Raw genomic sequence first — 21438 nt, 5'->3', positions numbered from 1 at the left:
GTTTTGAAAACCAAATCCTTTCTGTAAATGTTCTTATTAATTTTTAAATTCACTTCTATTATTATCTAATAATCTATCATCTGATTCTGTACTCATTAATTGATAGTGTTTTGGGAATTCAGTTTTCATGGGAAATCTGTACTAGGAAACATAGGAGTGGCTTCACAGCACTAGGACATAAGTGTTGTTGTTTTATGCAGGAATAAATGCAACAATTTAGTTTTTGTTTCTATTATTTGCTATGCATTTGTTTCTCTTATTAAACTTTTGTGCTACAGAAGAAAATGTGTTCTTCTTTACCTGAAAGTAATCTAGGTATTCAACCCAAAATCTCATAGATCCATAGTCTTGCTGCGGCTAAAGCTATCTTTCTGTGGTTAAAGGTATCTTTGAACTAGCAGCTAGTTCATATCTGTCAAATTAATAATCAGAGCAGTGACGTTAGTGACGTTAATGAGGACTAGAATAGAAGCTAAAAGACACTGCAGCCCCCATTGGAACTGGGCTGATTGCCACTAAAAACATTTCTCACCAAACAAGAAGCAAAACAGATGTGGAAAAATAGAAATAGAATATGGTTCCTCTTTTTTTATTGACTTGTTTTACTTTTCATTGCTGGAGCCTCTTGGTTCAACCCAATGGATGCTCACCAAGTGCCAGGACCATAATTGGTTAATGGGTGAAAGCTTTTATTTAATTGGCACCATAGTTTTGGAAACTCATTTGGAATTTATTTGGAGCCAAGAAAACCAGAACAAATTTTGCGCTTTGAAACTCTTCTTGTGCAGTCTCTACTCTAAAGCTCTGAAATAGCCCTACAGAATACATACAGCATGTAGGGAAGAAAACTATTACAATAGTGCTGCTTCAATTTTAATTCCTTAGGAAATATAATGAGGGCCTATGTGAGCCCGGGCATTCAAATGAGACCAATCTAATATAAAAGAATATTCTTTTTAAACAGAGTTTTCCTCACTTTAAGCAAATTAAAATCCAGAAGGACAATGCTCAAATAAATTGTCTTTCATAAATATAATTACAATAAAATGAAAAATCAAATCAATGATTCTTCATATCTCCAACATTTTTTAATTTAAAGCACTTTGGTTTTTTTAAATACTAAGGACAGTAATGTTTCAGCAGTTTTTGTTATTTGTAGAACATATCCATTCTGTAAAGCTTCAGAACATGAGCTGAAAAAGAGCAAAATTGTGACACAACTACATTGGTAGGCATTCACACTAGGTTTATATACATGACTTATAGCACTAGTAACCATACTAAGAAAAATGATGAAAGTTGTGTACACTAAAAGCTCAGCTAGCTCTGTCTTTAGGTAGCATACATTATGAATAATAATAATAATAACATCACTTTATTAACCCTTTACAATTTCTTGCATTAGGAATTTTTTTTTCCGCATACCCCAGCTTGCTCTCCATGAGACACACAGAGACACAGATAGGGAGAGAGCCTGGGGTCAGAGAGCAGGGTCTGCCATTGTATGGCGCCCCTAGAACAGTTGAGGTTAAGGGCCTTGCTCAGGAGCCCAACGGAGTAGGGTTCCTCTGCCGGCTGCGGGATTTGAACCCGCATTTCAATTGAAATATGAATGATGTCTGTATTATTTTTTAAACGTTTGTCTGTGGAATATTCCAAATACTGTAAGTTATGACCCTATAATATTTTATTTTTTATTTTAATATTTTATGACCCTATTATTATTATCTTTATATAGCCCCTTTCATTTCTCAAGGTGCTGTACATTTTAAAAAATTCTCAGCAAATTATTTAAAATGCTATTAGGATGCTAAAAGTCACTGTTGTTTCTTTAGCATTTGATGCTTCAATGCTTCGTTTACCATAATTAATTTGAAGCTGCTGCTGGTTGCGACACTCATCAAGTTAAGTATAACGGTATGCCCTTCAAAGGTTAAATGTATATTCAGCGACTTCCTTCATTAGTCACTCTCCTGTGAAGATCAATGCAGTGGAAATTACCCTATAAAATTAAGCTGTCAAGACAAAAGCCTTGAAGCCTTATGGTCTGACACTTTCCAATAATTAGTTTCAGCAAGAACAATAAGAGAAATCTTGTCATAGCTGGGCAGGCAGACCTCTGGCCTGACTTTTTGCTCACTTGCACTGAATCTGTTTTTTGAAATCCATCAAAGTCTAGCCCTGTGAGCATTAGATTTTGGTCTTGAGAGGAATCATCCTGTGAACCTTTTACTTGCGTCTGGTAGTAATTGTACTGACAATCTTTTTGTGGAAAAAAAATCAGGATACCCTCGTCACGTTATTGGGAGTTGTGTATGCAACCATAAAGGGCAGCCAGTTTTTCGATACAACATGTGGGAGAAATGGTTCCATTGGAGTCTTTGAGTTACAATGCACATAACGTTTGAGGGAATGCACATTCCTTCCTCTCCAGAATTTTACGACCACTGACCACTTTTTTATTTTTGCCATTCTGTTCATTTACTATGAGTGTCTTACAAGTGCCTTTTCGAATATGTCACATTTTCAACATAAACAAGGTGTCACAATGTAAGGGTATAATTAACACAACCCTCCACCCATTTTTAAAAATCATTACTCATGTCCCAGATGCTTTATGAAATATTTGTGTTCTTGTGTGTAGTTCTAAAAGATTTATCAAATTAAAAGCCTGTCTATAGAACTAAGCCTATATTTCAGGCATTTTCACTAGTGAAAAATATATTTTTTCCTCGACATGTATTGTGTGAATGCAGGTGCAGAAGTGTGACAATAAAAGCTCAAGCCCCCTGACTTGTTTCGCTAGTTTAGAAAAAAAAATGATTAGGATGGACAGGAAATACAGTAGGTCTCTTCGTAGCATTATGCATGTACACCGCTTCTCCACTGATGAGTTGCATAAGAAAGCATAGACAAAGCTGCACAAGATAGTCATCAAAAAGAGATCTCAGAATACTATGTTAATACAGAATCCTTTGATTTTATTGACAATGAAATTGTCAGCATTAACTTTAGTCTCTAGATGACACCATTCACAACTACTTTTGAGTTCCATAAAAGCAAAGAACAATTCTAGCTACAGTATCACTTTCAATTTTACACTTACCTCTTTCCAATGATCTGATACCCCAGTGAGTGTCTGTAGGGCACATTCTGTTGTGTGCCAATAGATGACCTGAATCACATTTTTAATGTATTTACTGTAGGTCTGTGCAACCATACATGTACGGTACGGTACTTCGTCTGCCAACTTCTGTAGTAAAAACTAGAGCAAATGGCCAAAAAAGACACAACAGTATATATGACTATATATGACACGAAAAAAGAGATGATACAGCATAGAGTATTCCTCCAACCCAAATTAAAATGTTCTGTTAACTTTTAAAGTATTTTAATATTAATTGAAACTTTAGTCAAATGAAAAAAAATGGCAAACTTCCTGTTTTGAGTGCAGTTGAAATATCTATTAAATGTATTTTCCTCTTGGTACTTTCTGTCAATAATTCTGAGTTTGAGACTTTATTCATCAAATGTAATGTTCAGCACTGTCTCCCACTACCAGCTTTTTAAGTAGGTAAAGTAATTTTTCAAAAACCAACATTAATCATTCAAACCCTGCAATTTAGAAAAGCTATTTGTATTACAAAATGACAAAACAGAGCAAACAAAAACCCATATACTGTATTAGATATTCACGAAGAAGGCTAATTGCAATAGCTTAATGATGGAAATGCTATTGGAAAAAGCAGAAAAGTGTGTTACAGTTGCAGTTGCTCATTTTAAAATGGCCGACCTCCACAATGTTGTTCTCTGTGTTCAAGTGTTGAAGATTTCTGTAAAGCATACTGTTACAATTTTGTAATCTGGCAGCCAGGCACTTAATAGAAAAAAGATTTGATACTGTGCTTTAGTGCCAAGTTGGCTTCATTTGCCCAGTGTTTAACAAAGTCTTTACAAATCAAATCTTTGTGCAAAGCTAGATGTGTTTCTTCAGTTCTGCAAATAACTGACCTACAGTATTGTTTGTACATTGGACTCTTTGTAAACATTATATATCTTTACCTTGGCTGCTTGTGTGCAATCATATGTCTTAGTGTTTTCATTGCTTATTATATAAACACCAAATCAAAACTCCAGGAGCAATGGTTGCTGTTATATGTTTTCAAAATTCTTCCATACAGTATGTCATACAGTATATCTCATTACAGCAAGGGGGTCCATACTAATATTAGCCTTATCTACTGCATGCTTTGGCCTTCAATTATATCTGTGACATTGTGCTGCTTTAAATGATACCTTTTCAAGGATGGTTGACGATAACAGATAAGATCTGGATATAAATATTACATAGGAGAAAACAATGTCACAGGGGCAATAGTACAATTTTCAAAGGCCACTTGCCAAGATATATTTCATCCAGAACCTTGAAAAAGACTAGATCACTGCCATTGCTATTACTAAACCTCAACTTACCACAGACTGATTTACCTGCTACTTAAATTACTAAATTCAAGGCAGGAAAATAATGGTTTCTGTGTGATCTGACTGGGATCACAATGCTGACATTCTGAACTAATTATTTTAGCCATGTACAGTATAAAAAACAGGTGTTCAGAAATGTCTACATATTGCCATTTCCTTGATATTTTAAAATTAGCTACAACAATAAATAAACTTTGCCAAATAAACAAAATGTGAGATCCTGACACTGATGGTCATGCTTTTGGTTTCTCCCTTTGTACACAATGTAAATGACAATACTTTCCTTCATAAACTGTGGCATACTCAGTCCTGTGATGCTACAAAACACCACATACATCAAATACACACCACATACAAAAAATGAACATTTCTAACAAATGCTAAGGACAGCCACCTTTGGTATTTTTTTTTATTTTAAACTCAAATCAATGGATGAAAAATGAAAAAAAAAAGTATTTTTAGTTTTATTAATTGAGCAAAGACATCTGGGTTGACCATACAAAGTTGTCATAGGATGAGTATGGTGCTAGAACTGTACAATGGACATGCATTCTCCTATATTTTTCAATGCCACTAAACTAACACGGAACAGAATTGCATGGAAATATATTCTAGTTTCCATTTTAAGTAACATATTAAGTAACAATTTTTAAAAAGCAATCAATTTAATATACAAAGATGAAAAACTGTCTATTTTAGGTGTCTTGCTACTGTTTATGTAAGTTATTATTTAAGCATAATACATACTGTATATATTTCTAACTCTGTTACTCAGTTTACTTAATATTCTTTCGTATTACTGTTTTTTGCACTTGCAACTGAATGAACTGAAAACAGCTCAAATAGCATGTTGGTGAGATGATCCTTCAGGCTGAATGTTGATTCTTTCTTTGTTTTTGTGTCCTTCAGCTCCAGGGTATTAAACATTGGTGTGTGATCTTGATATCAACAGATAAAAGGACAGAAATATGTGTCCTGATAAATGATATTCAGGAAGAAATCATTAAAGAACAATAGAAACAAGGGTACATTTCAATATTATATTTTGACATGACAACCTACATTTTATTAGAAGCAATAAAAATGTTTTTTTTCCTGTTTTCCCATAACTTTTCACACGACATTCAAGACGATAAAATGATAAAGAGGCTTATTTAAGTAATAGCGGATCAGGTAAAGAGGTCACTTTCCTTTCGTTGTAGTTTTTAAAATTCGCAGCACTTGGCGCCTGTCTCTCCTCATTGACCCAATTAATTTTGTGTAGGCTAAATGAATACATGTAGCATATTCTCCCATTTTAAATGTATTTACCTTAATGTTTATGACCGTGTATTTCCTTAAGGACAGCATGTACTCCAATGCTTTTGGATTTTTTTTAAACAACGAAATAAAAAAAAGACTTTTTTTCTTTATTCTCTCGCTTTATTTTTACGGCGAGGTACTGCCAAAGTCGTTCAAAAATGAGATGTAGAGACACAAAGAGCTGGAAGCACAGGTCACAACATGTTATCGCCGGCGACGCACTTATAGAGTGGATACTACTGGATGCAGCTCTTAATACATTGTCTAAAACTAGTATCAAGTGCCTTGGTGCACGAAATTAGAGCAAGGTCAGTCTGAACGACGTCTAGGCGTGCAACTCAAGAACGACGCCGTGGATTAATGGAAGCTGAGTTAAAAACTGGGTAAAGAAAGGAGGTGTGTTTTGGGGGAAGGGGGGGCGAAGAGGGTTCTGAATCAAGGGCTGACTCATCCTTCTCAGTTTTCTTTTCTTGGATTAAACCCCTTTTAGGTTAGATGGGCAATTTTTCGTCTCTCACAAAACTGTTACACGAGGAAAACATACTGTATTGTTTTGCTTAGTTGTAGATACAAAATCCTTTTGGACTTTAAAACTTTTTTACTGTGCTGGAGCAGGCCAAACAGGTTTTGTTTTTTAAATTGCAAACGATAACAGTATGTTTTATTTTCAAGTTTTAGGATTATAACGTTTAATAAATTTGCTATTTTGTATGCGAACTGATGTCCCTGCCTTTCACTACACGTTTTGCATTCAATGAAAGGAAATTTATGTTGCAATTGGCAAAGCAGTCCACGGGAAAGATGTGATAGGAGTGAGAGAGCGCTCTCAGGTTTCCACTAATGTAGTTTTCATATCGTATAACCAATACAAATACAAACGGGTGTGTGCACTTCAGGAATACCGAGAGAACCCAAGATCAAAAGCAATTTCATCATCGCAGTTTATACTATGTGAGCAGTCTAATCACGCTGTGGTAATACATATTATTATACTTAGTGTCTAAGGTCTTTTCCCCACTACCAGTCTGCTCGTAGGGATCTAATTTTCATACCCCGGCAGGAACTCGAGTGCTCATAACTGACATGTGGTTTCTCCAATAGGCGTCTTTTCGACTCGTTGGGATTATACAGGGCATCCTGCTAACTTGAAGCTAAACTTGAGTAAACAGATCGGTGACAAACAGAGCCTGAGAAAATGCTTTAACCGGAGGGCAGAAACACGGGATTTACTCACCGGCGAGACCCTTATAAAATAAGGTAAGGAATCACGGTTTTGTTTTGTTTTTAAATAGAAACCCAGCATTTGTGTAACATTAAAAGACGGTTTCGAAACTTCTAATAACGAAGGGGTAAGTTTTCGGTCTTTATCAAAATGCGGGTTACAATGTTTATTTAAAAAATTACAGAACAAAGTACAATAAAATAACCAATAATAAAAAACGATGTACTAGAGGATACCCGTGCATTCAACACCTTTCCGCACTCGTATTTTACAGTATGAATGCGATAAACAACTAAAGGCATAATAGGACGCAAAAGCAAGCAGTGCAGCCCAGTCACGTTTATTACTTTGCGGTTCATTTACAGTTAAATGACCAACTTTAGATGCGAATTAAATCTCTGGGCATATTTTATAAAGATTGTGTTTAGTTTTATTTGTTGCCCAAAAATTAGCTTGATATTTCGCAATAGATAAGATAAGAGCAGTACAACACCACAAAACCCACCACATAGACAAACGTTAACCCTTACATTTAAGTAAATTCAGTATGCTGATTTTGACATCCACATGATATAGTTGCCGCAGAAAGTAATGAGGTTTGTTATTATTGTGGTGGTTGCGTTGAAATATAATAATACAAAGTTTCTGGATCTACGGTTCTGTATAAATCTGAATGGAACCACACTTTTTGCCGCGTTTTGGCAAATATGATTTTAATATTACGTTTTAATTCGGTTTTCTGTGGCAAGGTCCATGTTTCTACCGTCACTTCGTTCTCTTAAGCTATATTGAAGTAAAGTTTGCGCGTATAAACCGATAAAGAACATATAAGATGCAAAAAGAGCAACATTGATTTCAAATAGGATTTCACATGAGAACGTTTCCTTAGCATGTTGCATGTATTTCTCTTGGGAAAAGGAGATGCTTGCATATCTTTCATCAATAATAAGCCAATCCATAAAACAAATACTGTAAATATAGAGGCGATTACTGTCTGACTTACATAGGAAATCTAAATTTTACTGGACTTTTACATCTGCATCAATTTCTACTTGTCTGTCACCCACATAATAGTGGCTTTTCAGTGTTAAAAACCACTTTCAAAATCACCTCCGCCCTCCCAACCATATCCATTAAACTCCCATCCATATCCATGAAATCAAAGTAAAGTTTGTATTTATTACACAGAGTTAGAAGAATGCGAGGAATCACAGATCACAGTAAGCAATGCCTGAGCAGATCTGTTTTGTGATCATTTTGATTTCACCCACTACTAAGCTTATGATAAAAGGTTTCCCATTTGTCTGGATACCTTTAACATAGCCTGGATTGAAAATCCCTGCTCTAGAACAAAACACATAATAATGTGTCTATAAAAGTCGAAGACCTTTTCATTCAGTGTTAGAATTTAAAATAATTTTAAGTAACAGGTGTTCATCTTTCTGAAGTTTTAACGGTTGTGCATTATCATGTGACTGCTTTGTGGCTTCTTATCAAATGTAAATGCAAGGTGTGTTCTGAACTGATACACTGTATGGAGACGTTACTGAGAGAAAAATGTGAAATTACTTTGAGAGTCGACTGTGAGTAAATGTGTTCCTTGTGTCTGGAGGGGAAGTTATACTGTAAACAGTCTGATCTGGATCCTAGGATCTCAATATGCAAAGCAATAAAAATTACATGGACCTCTCATAACCTGGACTTCAGAAAAATAATTATTATAATGGTACTTGAAGCACCATGATATCCCTACATCCAAGCATTGGAAGAGCTTTCTTTGGTTTCCCTTGCAAGGCATCCTGAAAGTCTTGAACTTGCACTTATCTGTGTGATTCATTTTGGTGTCCTGCCAGGTATGGCTGCTTGGTGGTTTTCGTGAAGCTGAATCTGTAATATTGCGATTCACAATCACTCGTGTTCTAAAAAGTTCTTGGAGTCAAATCTCTTGATGCACTGAAAGGGAGAATTAGTGTTCCCCTCAACCAGATGGATTTCTTTAGTACTAGCTAAATTTAAAAGATCAAGGAAAATAGAGGAAAAATAGTCAACATCATGTGTTTATTTACAATATTTTGTAAGTTAAGCCTCAGAGGCTCCAAGCTATAGAAAATCTTTTTTTTTTCAGCTCACAGTTGTGGTTTCTAGTTGTCCAGGCAACTTAGAACAGATGAAAAGCTTTCTGGTGTTCAGGCATATTGAGTGTAGAACATATGTATTTCTTGAAGAGCATAGTCATGCATTGGTCAAGAGACAGAACCATGGGGAAGTTATTGTAACCATTCAAATGAAATAGAGTTCAAAAGTTCAGTGTCCAAGTAGTGGAGTGGAATTGTTTTAGAAGGAAGTGTGTGCAATGCTGATTAGAACATGAGAGGAAATGTTTTTATGAATGTCTTGACACTCCTATTGAGCTTAAAAAAATATTTTGTATTCTCACATGTTCTTTGTTACAATGTGCCTGGAGCTTCCCTTAAAGTTAATGATTTATGGTTTTAAATGAGTATAGTGTAGAAAGTGCATGTGAGGGAATTCCTTATAATTGTATTACCACTGTGGTATTTTAAAACTGAGATGCTGCTCTCCAATAGTCTTTAGATTATCTGTGCATTGAGTGGGTGATTTTTAAAGTGTTTTGCTGGATTGAAAAATGCATGATATTTTCTGAAAACAATCATTAGAATTAAAGGTGAACATCTAGCAAGAAAATGATTTATCTGGAATAAGAAATAGGTGGGTTACATTTTTATGTTCCACTGTGAAGTTTTGAATGTTTTCCCATACTTTTTCAGTTCATTCAAACTATTTGTGAAAATATCATCTAGGTGTTTAAACACTAGGGTAGGAGTCAGGTCTGGAGGTGAATTAAATCAGTCAATGACTGCCAAGGAAAGCTTGTTATCTCACTGACAAAAGCGCTGCATATTGTAAGTTGTTGCTTTTAAGTCAGCAATCAGAGTTCAATTCCTCTTTGAACCTGCCTACCCCCTGAGCAGGTTCTGTAAACCTTTTTTGTTTGTTTCCCCGTTGTTGGATCTTTGTATCAAAACCAAGTATACTACTAGGACATTAAAAACCATAACTTTGAAACTGAACCTGTAAAGAAAAAATATTAAATTTAAAGGCAATTAGCTACTGCACAGTCTTATTTCAATTGTTTCTCTTGCTTATTTTCTCTCGTCAACATCCCTGTAAACATTTATTAACATTTGTTTTACATTACATATCGGACCTTAACCTAATTGATTGTTAACCAATGAAGTGACTAAGAAGTCAAATTAATTGTCCCAGTCAGATGCCAATGGAAAAGTACCTCTAAAACCAGTGAGAACCTGGCACTGGAGGATCAGGCACCAAAACCCCTGCTGATGAACAAGGTGTTTTCACTGTATTCTTATTGGTAAAATGAGGATGTATGTACTAGAAAATCACAGCTGCAAAACTTTAAAAAGTTCTGGTCAATAAAGCTATGAACACAGTCCTATACCTATACTGTAGGACAATATATTTTGCTTAATTGAACCAGAAAAAGACTGTGAAGTGCCCACTTAACACTCTGTGTGTGTTGTTGAAAATGCTGAATACAAAGTGTCATTCATATGCCAATTTGGCTTATGGTGTGTTTTCTGAAGACCTTAATAACACTGTCTTTACCATATTTGGTTCTTTTGGTTCTCTAGTTTTCAGTTACTTTTTTGCGTCTTCCAATCCAAGTGGTTTATCTCTAGCTGAACGGGTTGGTTTTCTTTTTCCGCACAAGGGCTGTAATCTGGGTGGAAGCAGATCACACACCAGAACCAGATGGCAGTTTAATTTCACTCAGGACCACCACTTTGCAGTCCTGCGATGCTTAAAGTGCTTAAGTCAGGCTTCTATATACCTGGAGGGTAAATAACCTACAGCTCAATATCTCGAGAGGGACGTGCTGCATTCCTCATGCTGACAGATTTTTCATTCAACAACCCCATTCAAGATACCTAAATGGCTAGTGCTTCTGTCTTTGGGATTGTAAAATTCCAATGAATTACAGAATGACACTCTTGCATCAACATGATTTACCCTTAGCTTGGTCTGAAGTTTATGCATCGACAAGTCAAGTATGTTGTTGGAATGCCTCTTATAACCTTAACCCATTAATTTCTTTTTAAGATTCATCTCAGTTTCAGTTTTTAAACAAGAAATATTGTTTAAAATATTGTACAGAATCTTGAAATCCCTATGCTTAGATTTTTCCCTTTGCCCTTAAAGATTCCCAGAAAACATATTTCATGGCCAGTTAACCTCACAAGTTGCTTTTGTAGAGGAAGAGAAGGGATGTTGATTTGGCAAAATAGATTGGGGTTATCAAACCTCAGTATATCATGATCATGATGTGACTATTCCCCCATATTTTGTTCAATGTCTCAGTTACTTAATTCAACTAATTTACCCACTTGGAGCTTTATAGCGTAATTTACTCAGTAAGTACATTTTAATTTATTTAATCTGTTAAATTTTAGGAGCTAAAAAACAATTAAACATTTTTTTAATTTAGCTATAGTAAAAAAGGATTACTTAAGTAGGTCAGTTGTAAGTACTATTTGAAGAGAGTTTCTTTGCCACCTATTCTTGGGGACCCCAGAGTCTTGTTTTTTTTCCAACTTGATTGAACTAATAATCAATGGACCATTTCAAATTGTTTTCGTCTCAGAAACAGTTGGAGATTTCAAGCTACCTGTTACAGCTTAAAAGTAAAAGTGAAATTTGCCACCTTGTTGAGAGCTGGAAATAAAGGTTTAATTGAGCAAATTATTTGAACCGGACCCGTTAGGCACCAGTTAAGATCATCTGAAATTAAAACCAGAAAGGACCAGGGACACAGGAACCGGGGTTTGAAGACCCTGGGTTTGAGCAAAACCAGTAGAGACAGGTGTAGTACTCTAGGAGCAGGGGTAGCAGTTTAGCAGGTTTTATAAGTGATCCTTAGAGCTTCAGAGCTTCAGTTTTTTGATTATGTGAAATATTTCTGTTTTGAACAGTTATGTAATTATAAGTCATTTGCAACTACAAGATCAACATCATGCAGAGCTAAAGCATCACCATTTGCCATGTCTAGTTAAATGAATAAATTAAATTACATAAATGATCAAACTGTCTTATATTTCTGGTCTTTATAAAATTCTGATTCATGGGTGACCTTTACAAACTGCTTGATCAGGGCTTTCCAGAAGCAGGGCTCTGTAACAGTCTGTGTAACAGTCTTCTTTAAAAACACCTGTTATATACCTGTATATTACCTGTTTTCACAATAATGCATTTAGAATGAGAACTTTACTGTCCTCGTATTCTATTGGCATTGTAGGGATTCTGCCAGAAGAAAATTTATAGACTGTTTCATGTTCCATTTCTCAGACACATATCATGTAAGAAATAATGAGAAACACATTATGGAAAAGGTAAAAAACTAAAGGAGTTTAAAAGAAGGGAAGAAGAATGAAAGAACAGACCTAGTTTCTTTGGTCATGCTTAACCAGGTAATACCTCAGACTGTCAACCAAGGCATTCTGGGTCAACGATCAATTTTCTTGCTGATTTTCAAATTGTTCAAACATCTTAGATCAAAAAGATTTTTGAATCTGAGGGTCTACGAAAAGAAATCCCTGATCTAATGACATAGGGTGGTGTGTTGAGGGAGTGTGCAGTAAAGCATGTGGTTTAGAGTTGCGATTGATGTATCAGATCACATTCTAGAGATTGAAGAAATACCAGGTGCTACTGCTGGAGGTGCAGTTAACTGTAATGGCAGATAGAGATGGTTTGAGTGTAATATGTAACCTGCAGAGAAGAATCATGATACATCTCTGCATAATTCATCATCTCTGTAAAATCCAGTGATGCTATTCGGTGTCCATAGTCGTATCATACAGTATTTACATCCTTTCATCTCCTTTTCTTGGAGGTTGGAGATCATAAGATACTTATGAAATGCAGTAGTGAAAAGGAAGTCTCCTATAAGTTTAAGAACTGAAAAGTCCATTTGAAATCTTTTATTAAGTCTATTAGAGAGATCAGAGAGATCGCTTTATTAGCCATATACAATTTCTTGCATTAGGAATTTGTCTTTTCGCATACCCCAGCTTGCTCTCCATGAGACACGCAGGCTCACAGACAGGGGGAGAGAGAGACGCTTTGGAGTCAGGCGCAGGGTCAGCCATTTATATTGCACAAGGGCCCAATTGAGTAGGATTCCTCTGCCGGCTGCGGGATTTGAACCAGCAACCTTCCAGCCACAGGCGCAGATCCTTAGCCACATCTTGGTTATTAAGGTTTCAAATGAGAGCTCAAATAGGACTAAAATCAGATTGGACTTTGATCAAGCTTTTTATCATACTGTCAAGATTTTCTAAATATGCCATGTAAGAAAAGCCACAGATGACCTTTTCAACCTACTAAATAAAACATGGATAATTATTTAAATTAGTGCGCTGAAACTAAATGACATACAGAATAATTCAGCCAGTTGTGCTTACCTTTCATCAGACCACATCATACTGTATATAGCAAGTGACAACTGTGGTTTATTAGAAAGTCAATGTTTATTAATACTTTTGGGAGGACTTACTTATATTAGGAAATTATACTTAGATGTATGGTTTAGGACAGTTAAATAGTCTTTAAATAATGAGGAATCCTTGAACAGAGATGTGGACAAACAGAAGGCTTGAGTTAAACAGTTATATATTGTGATAAAGCTCTTTTTGTTACTGCAGAAACACATTTCAGTTCTTTTTTTTTTTTAGAAAAGGAAATTCTGAATTGTTTTTGTACCTGTTTAGGTCTGAAGATAAAAAAACAAACTTTAAAATGGATTGTATGTCATCCATTGGCTTACATGGTTGTATTATTCTTATTGTTAATTGCTTATTGCATTATATTATTCCTGTATTGCACTAGTAGTACAATTCTTAACCCTGAGAACAGGCCTTGTACAGTAAAATGTTTGAATAGAAGCACAGAATGCTGAAATATACTGTATAAATGTATTTCCTGTCTTTTTTTTACATAATACTAGTCTTCTGGAATGGTTTTGCTCTAACATGTTGTTGTCTGCCTGTTTACTGCCCACTTGATAACACCACCCCAGCTCAGTGCCAGTGTCGGTGCCCATTGCAGACTTGGTGGAATAGAGAAAAACTGTAGTCTAGTTTGAAACTTGGAACACTAATTTCTGCTGTACTAAGCCTCACCCTAACCTTTTTCCAACTTTGCTAAATGGTATCACCAACACTTCCTAGTAATGCATTTACATCTTGGCTCACAGTGACTATCCCTGTAGTCACATTGGGAAAATGAGAATGTGATCCTTTGGCCTGCCCATTCATGAAGCCCCGTAGTGAGATACAGAAGGTTTATCTTGGTTTGGAGGAACGGAGTGTTTCTCACTGTCATTACCACAGGTCTGTCTTGGGTGCCCGAGAAATCCCAAAGGCAGTTATTTTGCCATGATTTTGAGACAGTGGCTGACTGATTTTAGGGAGTGGCACAGCAGCATTGTGCCAATCTTAAACTGTTCCTTGGAATCCTGGTTATGGACACCTAGTGAAATGATCAGGTTTGAACTTATAATGTATCACAATCTGTACTCAAATCAAGTGCCTTGGGTTCCACTCAGGAGACCCCGGGAACTGTACTTTTCTCACAGAGTGCGAGCTAGGAAACACATGGCTATGTGTTTTTGCAGGTTCTTTTTTTTCCTGATAGCTATAGAGTTGAGCAATGTGATTATAACTTGAGCACCTGTTGCTATGAATAAAAAGTCTGAATTTGGGAGTTTATTTCCAAGGAGTTGACCATATCTTGAATGTATATGTAACTTTCGTGGTATTCCAAAAAATGTGAAATCCTATTGGGTATAAAAACATTTTTATTGGAGCGAGCGTATATTACCACCTGATGTGAAACACATTTGTAGATTTTGGCTTTTGCAGACTCCTCTTTAAACCTTTTTCTTTCACCATTTGTTTCAAGAACATGCTACTTTTCTTGTCTGCGTTGCCACTAGTTGAATGGCATTGATTTCTGCACTTTTGGTGTTGGCCTTCAAAGCTGAATCCAGGTTTTCTGTGAAGAAGTCCTAAATCTGAGATACTTTTAACTTGCCCACGTTAATACAAACCACAGCCTTTAGTCCAGCCTGGCCATAATCTGGGTCTAGTCGAGATGCTGTAGATGGGATAAACGTGAGAGTTGAGAATATTTCTTTGTCACTTTTTTTCTGCTCTTGAGCTGGAGGCAGGGTGCTGTTCAAGTATTTTTGGAACTGAAGTTGCATAGCAGAGCCATACCAAAGACTCACTGTTCAGAGCCAGTCTGTAATTTGTTAGAGCTACAGTACCTCAGCCAGCAAGTAAGAGCCTTGCCATTCCTAACCCACAGATAACAGTACCGTGGTCTTGGCATTGGTTTTAAATAAGTGGGGTGGGGGTGGGGGGGTATGGAGGAGAAAAGCATAGTTCCTACATATTGGATTAATACATTTTTTATAACGAAACCTATATATAGCTTGTAATGTAGAAGTGGAAATGCAGTAATCTTCATTTTCATATTTTGAATGTAACACATTCCCATGCTATCTCTAGCTCAGAGAGAGATGTTACTTTACATTACTAAGATTTTTTAAACTCTCACTAAGATAAGGAGTAAAAAAAAAAACTCAAATCTGTGTTTCATTACACAGGGATTTTTGAAGCTAAAACTTCTTTAAACAGCAGTACGGAAATATGTATGGTATGCACACTAAGAATGACTCAAGTGAATCATACTTTGTCCAGTGAAATGTTTGCTCTTTCTCTGAAGTGCAGTGTTAAAATAGAGAATTATATATCGCATAAGGTATTGAGTCATTCATTACATAGTACAACACTGTTAGTATGAAACATAGCACTCTATCAGTATGAGAAAATAAAATGTATAGGCTTTTTATAAATATTTTAAAATATATGACAGAAATGTCATCAGTAAAATGCAGTTCAATGATAACCTGCTTTAGAAAACATTTTAGTGGGTGAATTAAGCTTCCAAAAATATATATTTTTTAACTTGTTTCATCTAACATGAATCAAAAGACAACATTAATGTTGTAAATGGAGTATCATTTAATGTCTACATTAACAGCATAGCATATGGCATATGGCATTCTGGGAAGAGATGCAACAGAACTCTTAATGACTTGCAGATTTTCTTTAACATAAATCCCTGGCATGTTCCTAAGTAATTATTCTTTGTGATGCATCTCTGAGCTTTCTGGTGTCATTATTTCCTGCCATAATGTTTATCTCTGACAAGCGCAGGTCAGAAAAGGGAGTTTACACAACAGTTCGATGTACTCTAAGTTTATGAGCGGTACTCTAAGGTTTTTAACAGTTGGATGAATGTATCCTAAGTTCATGAGCGAATCAAAAACAGGATTTCCATGGAAAGCCCCCTCATCTTTCAGGGGTGTAAGGGACTTTCATCTGTTACCAGTAGAGCATTTTAACTGGAAAGGGTAAACTTGGGCCTCCTGTGGAATGCTGTTATGTTTCCTTTCCCCCTTCAAAAAAACTCACCTTCTTTTATTTCGACAAAATATCCCCCCTCTCCTTCCTCACTTGCTGTAACACTGATGGCAGAAGAAGTGAGGTTGCTTGGTAATTTTAGGGTTTGAGGTTCATTTTGCACCATTGTCTGAGAAGACCATTCATTTCCCAGGGACTGTTGAAGCTTTGTAAAACACAAAAACAATCTGGGTCTGGGGCCTTTCTGCACTATGACTCATCTCCTTAGAACAAAATAAGGCTTGGCAGGAATGGCTGCGTAGTCTGGAGCCTTATTCTCTTTGTTGATTAAAATGGATTAATTTTACCACAAAAAAAAAAGAATGACAGGCGACTGCATTATCAGTAATTGAACCCCAGTATGCCCAATGAACTTGAGATTTCTTACAATTATTTTGGTTCTTTCTTTAAATCTGAACTTAACGTAACTGTGCTGTAAGTCAAATTGCTTTGCCATTATATCAACACTGCAGTTGATTATTGAAAACTGCACTGCATGCTCTCTTAGCACGGTGTGTTTATTACGCCAACAGGTGGGCTCCTGGCAGTTAGGTGTAAGACCATGGCAAGTTGCAAGATGTGTATAATTGCTTTTCAGCTGTACAGATGGAGAATAGTCTGCTTTTAGAAGGGAGGAAAACTGTCTGACATTTGAGTCACATCAGTCCAAATGGAATATCGCAGGAATGTGATGCTAATGCTATTTTATGTTCTATGTAAGATTGTGTAACAGTTTTGCTGGTGTCTTCTTAGGCGAGGAAGAGCAAAAAGGGAGTGACATGGCTGTGTTGAAACCAGTTTGTTCACTGCTTTGTATAAGCCTTTTAAGTCTGAATCAGAATGCCTGGATGCCTTTTTAAAAGCCAAATCCAGGCAGCAATCTGATGTAACAGTTAGATGATGATTATATTGTACTATGTATATATGCACTAAAGCTCACACGCCATTTGTTTGCTATGAAATTCTTATGCGAACCACAAAATATGAAATGCCATTGCTTAGGCCTGTTTTCCCTTACATTTCCATGATCTGCAGCTGTATGTGTCCTAAATGAAACAATAAATCTGACTGTAACAATGCAGTGTTCTGCATAATAGTTTTCAATGTGCGTTTTGTTTCTTTTTTTACCTGGCATTGAAAAGAGCTCATGCAGTGTAGCTGTTATTAAATAGATAGGACATGTCTAGTACTAGAGTACTCAAGTTCCCATTCATTTAATTTTGATATTGTTCAATTTAAAGGTCTTTTCTTCCTCCTTGCCAAAAATACTTAAATGGGACCATTTTTTTAACTGGACCCTTATGCAGCTGAGTTGGTAATGCTTATAATTGACATTAGACGCACCAAGAATCTGATAATATAACCTTTAAACGCAATGTGGCCTGTAAAACTGTTATGTACACCCTTCATCAATTCAACCTTTACGAGCAGGGCTCAGCATAGAAACAAACCTAGGCTATCACAAGTTCCACCTGCGTGTGAGCTGTCAGCCATTTAAAAATAGCCCTCGAAAGTTCCATCCCTGGCGAGGCGCAGCATTCCTGACTCCTGCGGTCCTGTAATGCCAGCCTGTATGGGAGTACGTGAAGATAATCCTACACAAAGAGTGGTGTATTTGGGTCAAACTCTCCCCATGCCACTAGTAAGGACTATTGCATACCACAGAAGTTGCTGAGCCAATGTCAACCAGGGAAGAAGTAGCTGGGTTTGAGGCACTCTGAAGGGATGACTCATTTGCTCGGAATACAGTTTCCCTGTGCTGCTGTGTAAATCATAGTAGACCTGTTGCAGAGACTGATTTGCAAAGACTTCTTTGATTTTTGCAAACTGGTCGTCGTTTGATCATTTTCCAAATGTTCTTTTGCCCAAGGAGTCGCATATAAACTGTACCTGTCAAATCTGTTGGCTTGTAAGGAGCAAATTTGCCATTCAGCTTTAAAACCTTTGCCTTGAATGATGAAAAAGTGCGGTCTAATATAAAAATTTGGGGAGTGGAAGTAAATGGGTTTAATTATGACGTTTTTTTAATTCTCCAATGTTATCCTCCTTTTCATTTAGCAGATATGTATTACAAAATACACTGCTTTTAATTGGCATTTCATTATATTTACACAGTATTCTTGTAGTTCTTGACTAAAGATAGATGTATATATATTAAATATATAATACTTAATAGTATACATAATATTCATATTTAGGAGCGCTTTTTAAGAAACTCAAAACTTGCGTCATGGCGCACACAATATACAATTCAGAGGCTTCTCAGGATATACTGAAGGCTGGTTCAGGCCTTACGGATTTTTACTATCTGTGTTATTACACATTATACTGCTTGTAAAGTAATTAAAGCTAAGACATCCTGGATGGTTTCATAACTTGAAGGTTGTGGGTTCAAATCCCAGGTGAGGCACTGCTGCAGTAGCCTTGAGTAAAGCACTTTACTCTGCTTGATCCAGTAAATTACCCAGCTGTATTAGTGTCAAACAAATAAAGAATAGTTGCCATTTTTTGTAGATGTAGTCAAGTACTATAAAATAAAATATACAGAATTTCTTTCAAAAATCTTTTATTTTTCTTTTAGATTTAGAATATCTAAATGTTGCACCTTCTATAGATATTCAGTCTTCTTTCTACTGCTGCATTCTTCACATTAGAACGAAAATTCATTCATGTCCTCAGTTATAAGTACTGTGAGGCCATTTTCCTTCTGTTGCACTGAAAATCTTGAGAAGCAAAAGATATGAGCTTTTGTTTTATATGAAGGACAGATCCAGATTGCACCAACTTTTTCAGTATGCACTCCTGGGTGATGGATGTGGCTTCTGTACAACAGTCTGCAGCTATTGTACTGTTGTGAGCCAGGGTTGGATTGCATTCAGACAGTTTTGTTCTTGCTTTCTGGCTGGCCACAGCTGGTGAGGGCCATACATTGGATAGGTGCCTGCAATTTCCAGGCTATAGAAAACAAGCTGTATCCAGGGCAGAGGCTTTCTCGTTGCTCTCCAGCCTGTAAAAGGCTTAAAACGTCAAGAAACATGTGGTTACTCAGAAATGTATTTTTCCTCAAATGGGTGCATAACTCACCTCTGTCAAATTGAAATGGGTGGCTTCTTTAGCATGTAGCCACTGGGAGAGAGCGTAAAGCAGTTTCATCACACTTTGTAGGCACAAAGGGCTCAGAAGAGTCATAGATGCATAAAACAGAAAATCACAGGAAGATTTCCCTCAGATCCTGAAACATGCACAAGTCATTGTCTTCACAGGTCAGTCAATCAGTCAAGCTTCTTGTATGGTGGACAATTAAAGGTGTAAGATTCCAACAGTAATGGCGTGTTACTCTGAATACATGAAAGTTTAGAAGGTTTTGTGAGGTTTAATTTTAAACCATTTTAAAATTCTTTCTCACAGTGGCTCATTGGCTGATCGTAGTATTCGAGGAACTGAAATTGAGTGCTATGGTTAAAGCTATATAAATACAAGAATTAAATAATGACAAAGGCCTCCTCTGCAAGCCACAAGAAGATCTCAGCCTGTGTTTTTTTCTAACCACAGAACAGGCCTTCAAATAATCTGACACCTGGCTGCCAGACCAAAGTGCATGCTTATTACATTTTTTGTTTTATTTTTAAAGTTAAAAATAAAATCCATAAACACCCAAGGCACATTTAACATGTTAATTTATTACCTTCAGTTTCCTCTTTCTCTTTCTTTCCCTTTTTCCATTATAAAATTCAGTTCTTAAAATAGGCATCCATTGTGTAATGTATCCTGTAGGTTAATAATCTGTGTGTCATGTGTATTACTCCATGATGTACTGCATTCAGTGAAGCATGCAAAAGCAAAGCAAATAAACCTGGAAGGCAATACACTGCTTGCAGGCCCATAAAGTTTACTGCCATTTTCTCAGAAGTTGTGTGTGCTTCAGCTGTACACCTAGAACTGCAGAGCGTTCCTTTTCTACAGTTTGTTTTTCCGGGTGAATAGAGGTAACATTGCAGTGATTAACCATTAACCTTTACAGATTTTCTAATGCGATATTGGGACACAGAGCTATTTTGGAAAAAATCGATATAGAAGTAAAAATGGAAGATCCAACATGTTTCTGTTTAATCCTTTGTGTTCTGAGTTTTTCATTGCACCATGTTTTTAAACTTGAAATGTGTGGCAGTAAGACATTCTACTGTAGTACGTAGAATATAATGAAATGGTAACTTGAAATTCAAAATTTGATTCCTCCTTGATTTAAGTGTTTTAGATCCAGTTCTTCAAAGCACATAATATTGTACAGTGCATAAATATGTTGAAGTAGTTCATGTGGGCAGGTGCGTCAGCTAGCATAGGCTGCAAAGGAACAAGTAATAGATTTATTCCATGCTGAAAAGCAAATAAAGAAAACACAATGTTTTGGCTGTGGAGCCTTCTTCGGGTGTGAGAAAGACAGGGCAGACGGCAAAGATTAAGTAGCACAGGAGAACAAAAGCTAAGAGAGTGGAGGACGCGGGAGCAGGGGAGAGGCGAAGAGAGGTGTGAAGTGTGAACCTGCATGTGAATAGAGAAGATTACATGAAAACAAATCTGACGTTGAGAGACGGGGGAAGGTGTGAACCAAGTTTCAAGATAATTTTTGTTTCTGGTGTCTTTCTGCTATGGGAGTTAAGAAACCCTTCTTTGAGAATGCAGAGGGAGAGATCAGTGTGGTCATGGCCGTCAGAGGTGAAATGAGAAACAATGGGCTTGGAGAAATGTTTAATCTTCACAGCCCTAACATGTTCTCTTAGTCTCCTTCTGGTTTCCCCAACGTAGATAGCTGGGCTTTTCCTGCAAGAGATACAGTAAATGAGGTTGCTGGAGGTACAAGGG

The 21438-nt window shown here is 36.5% G+C and overlaps 1 protein-coding gene across 2 annotated transcripts in view; it reads left to right on the top strand.

The window, feature by feature from the left end:
* The first annotated feature begins 6165 nt into the window (after positions 1 to 6165).
* il11ra (interleukin 11 receptor subunit alpha) overlaps positions 6166 to 21438 on the top strand; it is a 44649-nt gene continuing 29376 nt past the window's right edge. The window contains exons 1-2 of one of the 2 annotated variants that reach the window (XM_088628778.1): positions 6166 to 6180; positions 6886 to 7041. The gene's annotated coding sequence lies outside the window, so the exon portion shown is untranslated. Of the gene's footprint in view, positions 6181 to 6836; positions 7042 to 21438 lie in introns of those variants that run through there. The other variant, XM_088628777.1, reaches the window with a different exon arrangement.

The sequence above is a fragment of the Lepisosteus platostomus genome, chromosome 4 (genome assembly GCF_059453375.1).
Source record: "Lepisosteus platostomus isolate fLepPlt1 chromosome 4, fLepPlt1.hap1, whole genome shotgun sequence".
In the NCBI taxonomy this organism is placed as follows: domain Eukaryota; kingdom Metazoa; phylum Chordata; class Actinopteri; order Semionotiformes; family Lepisosteidae; genus Lepisosteus; species Lepisosteus platostomus.
Note: the sequence above shows the minus strand (reverse complement) of the source record. Positions and strands in the feature narration are given on the sequence as shown.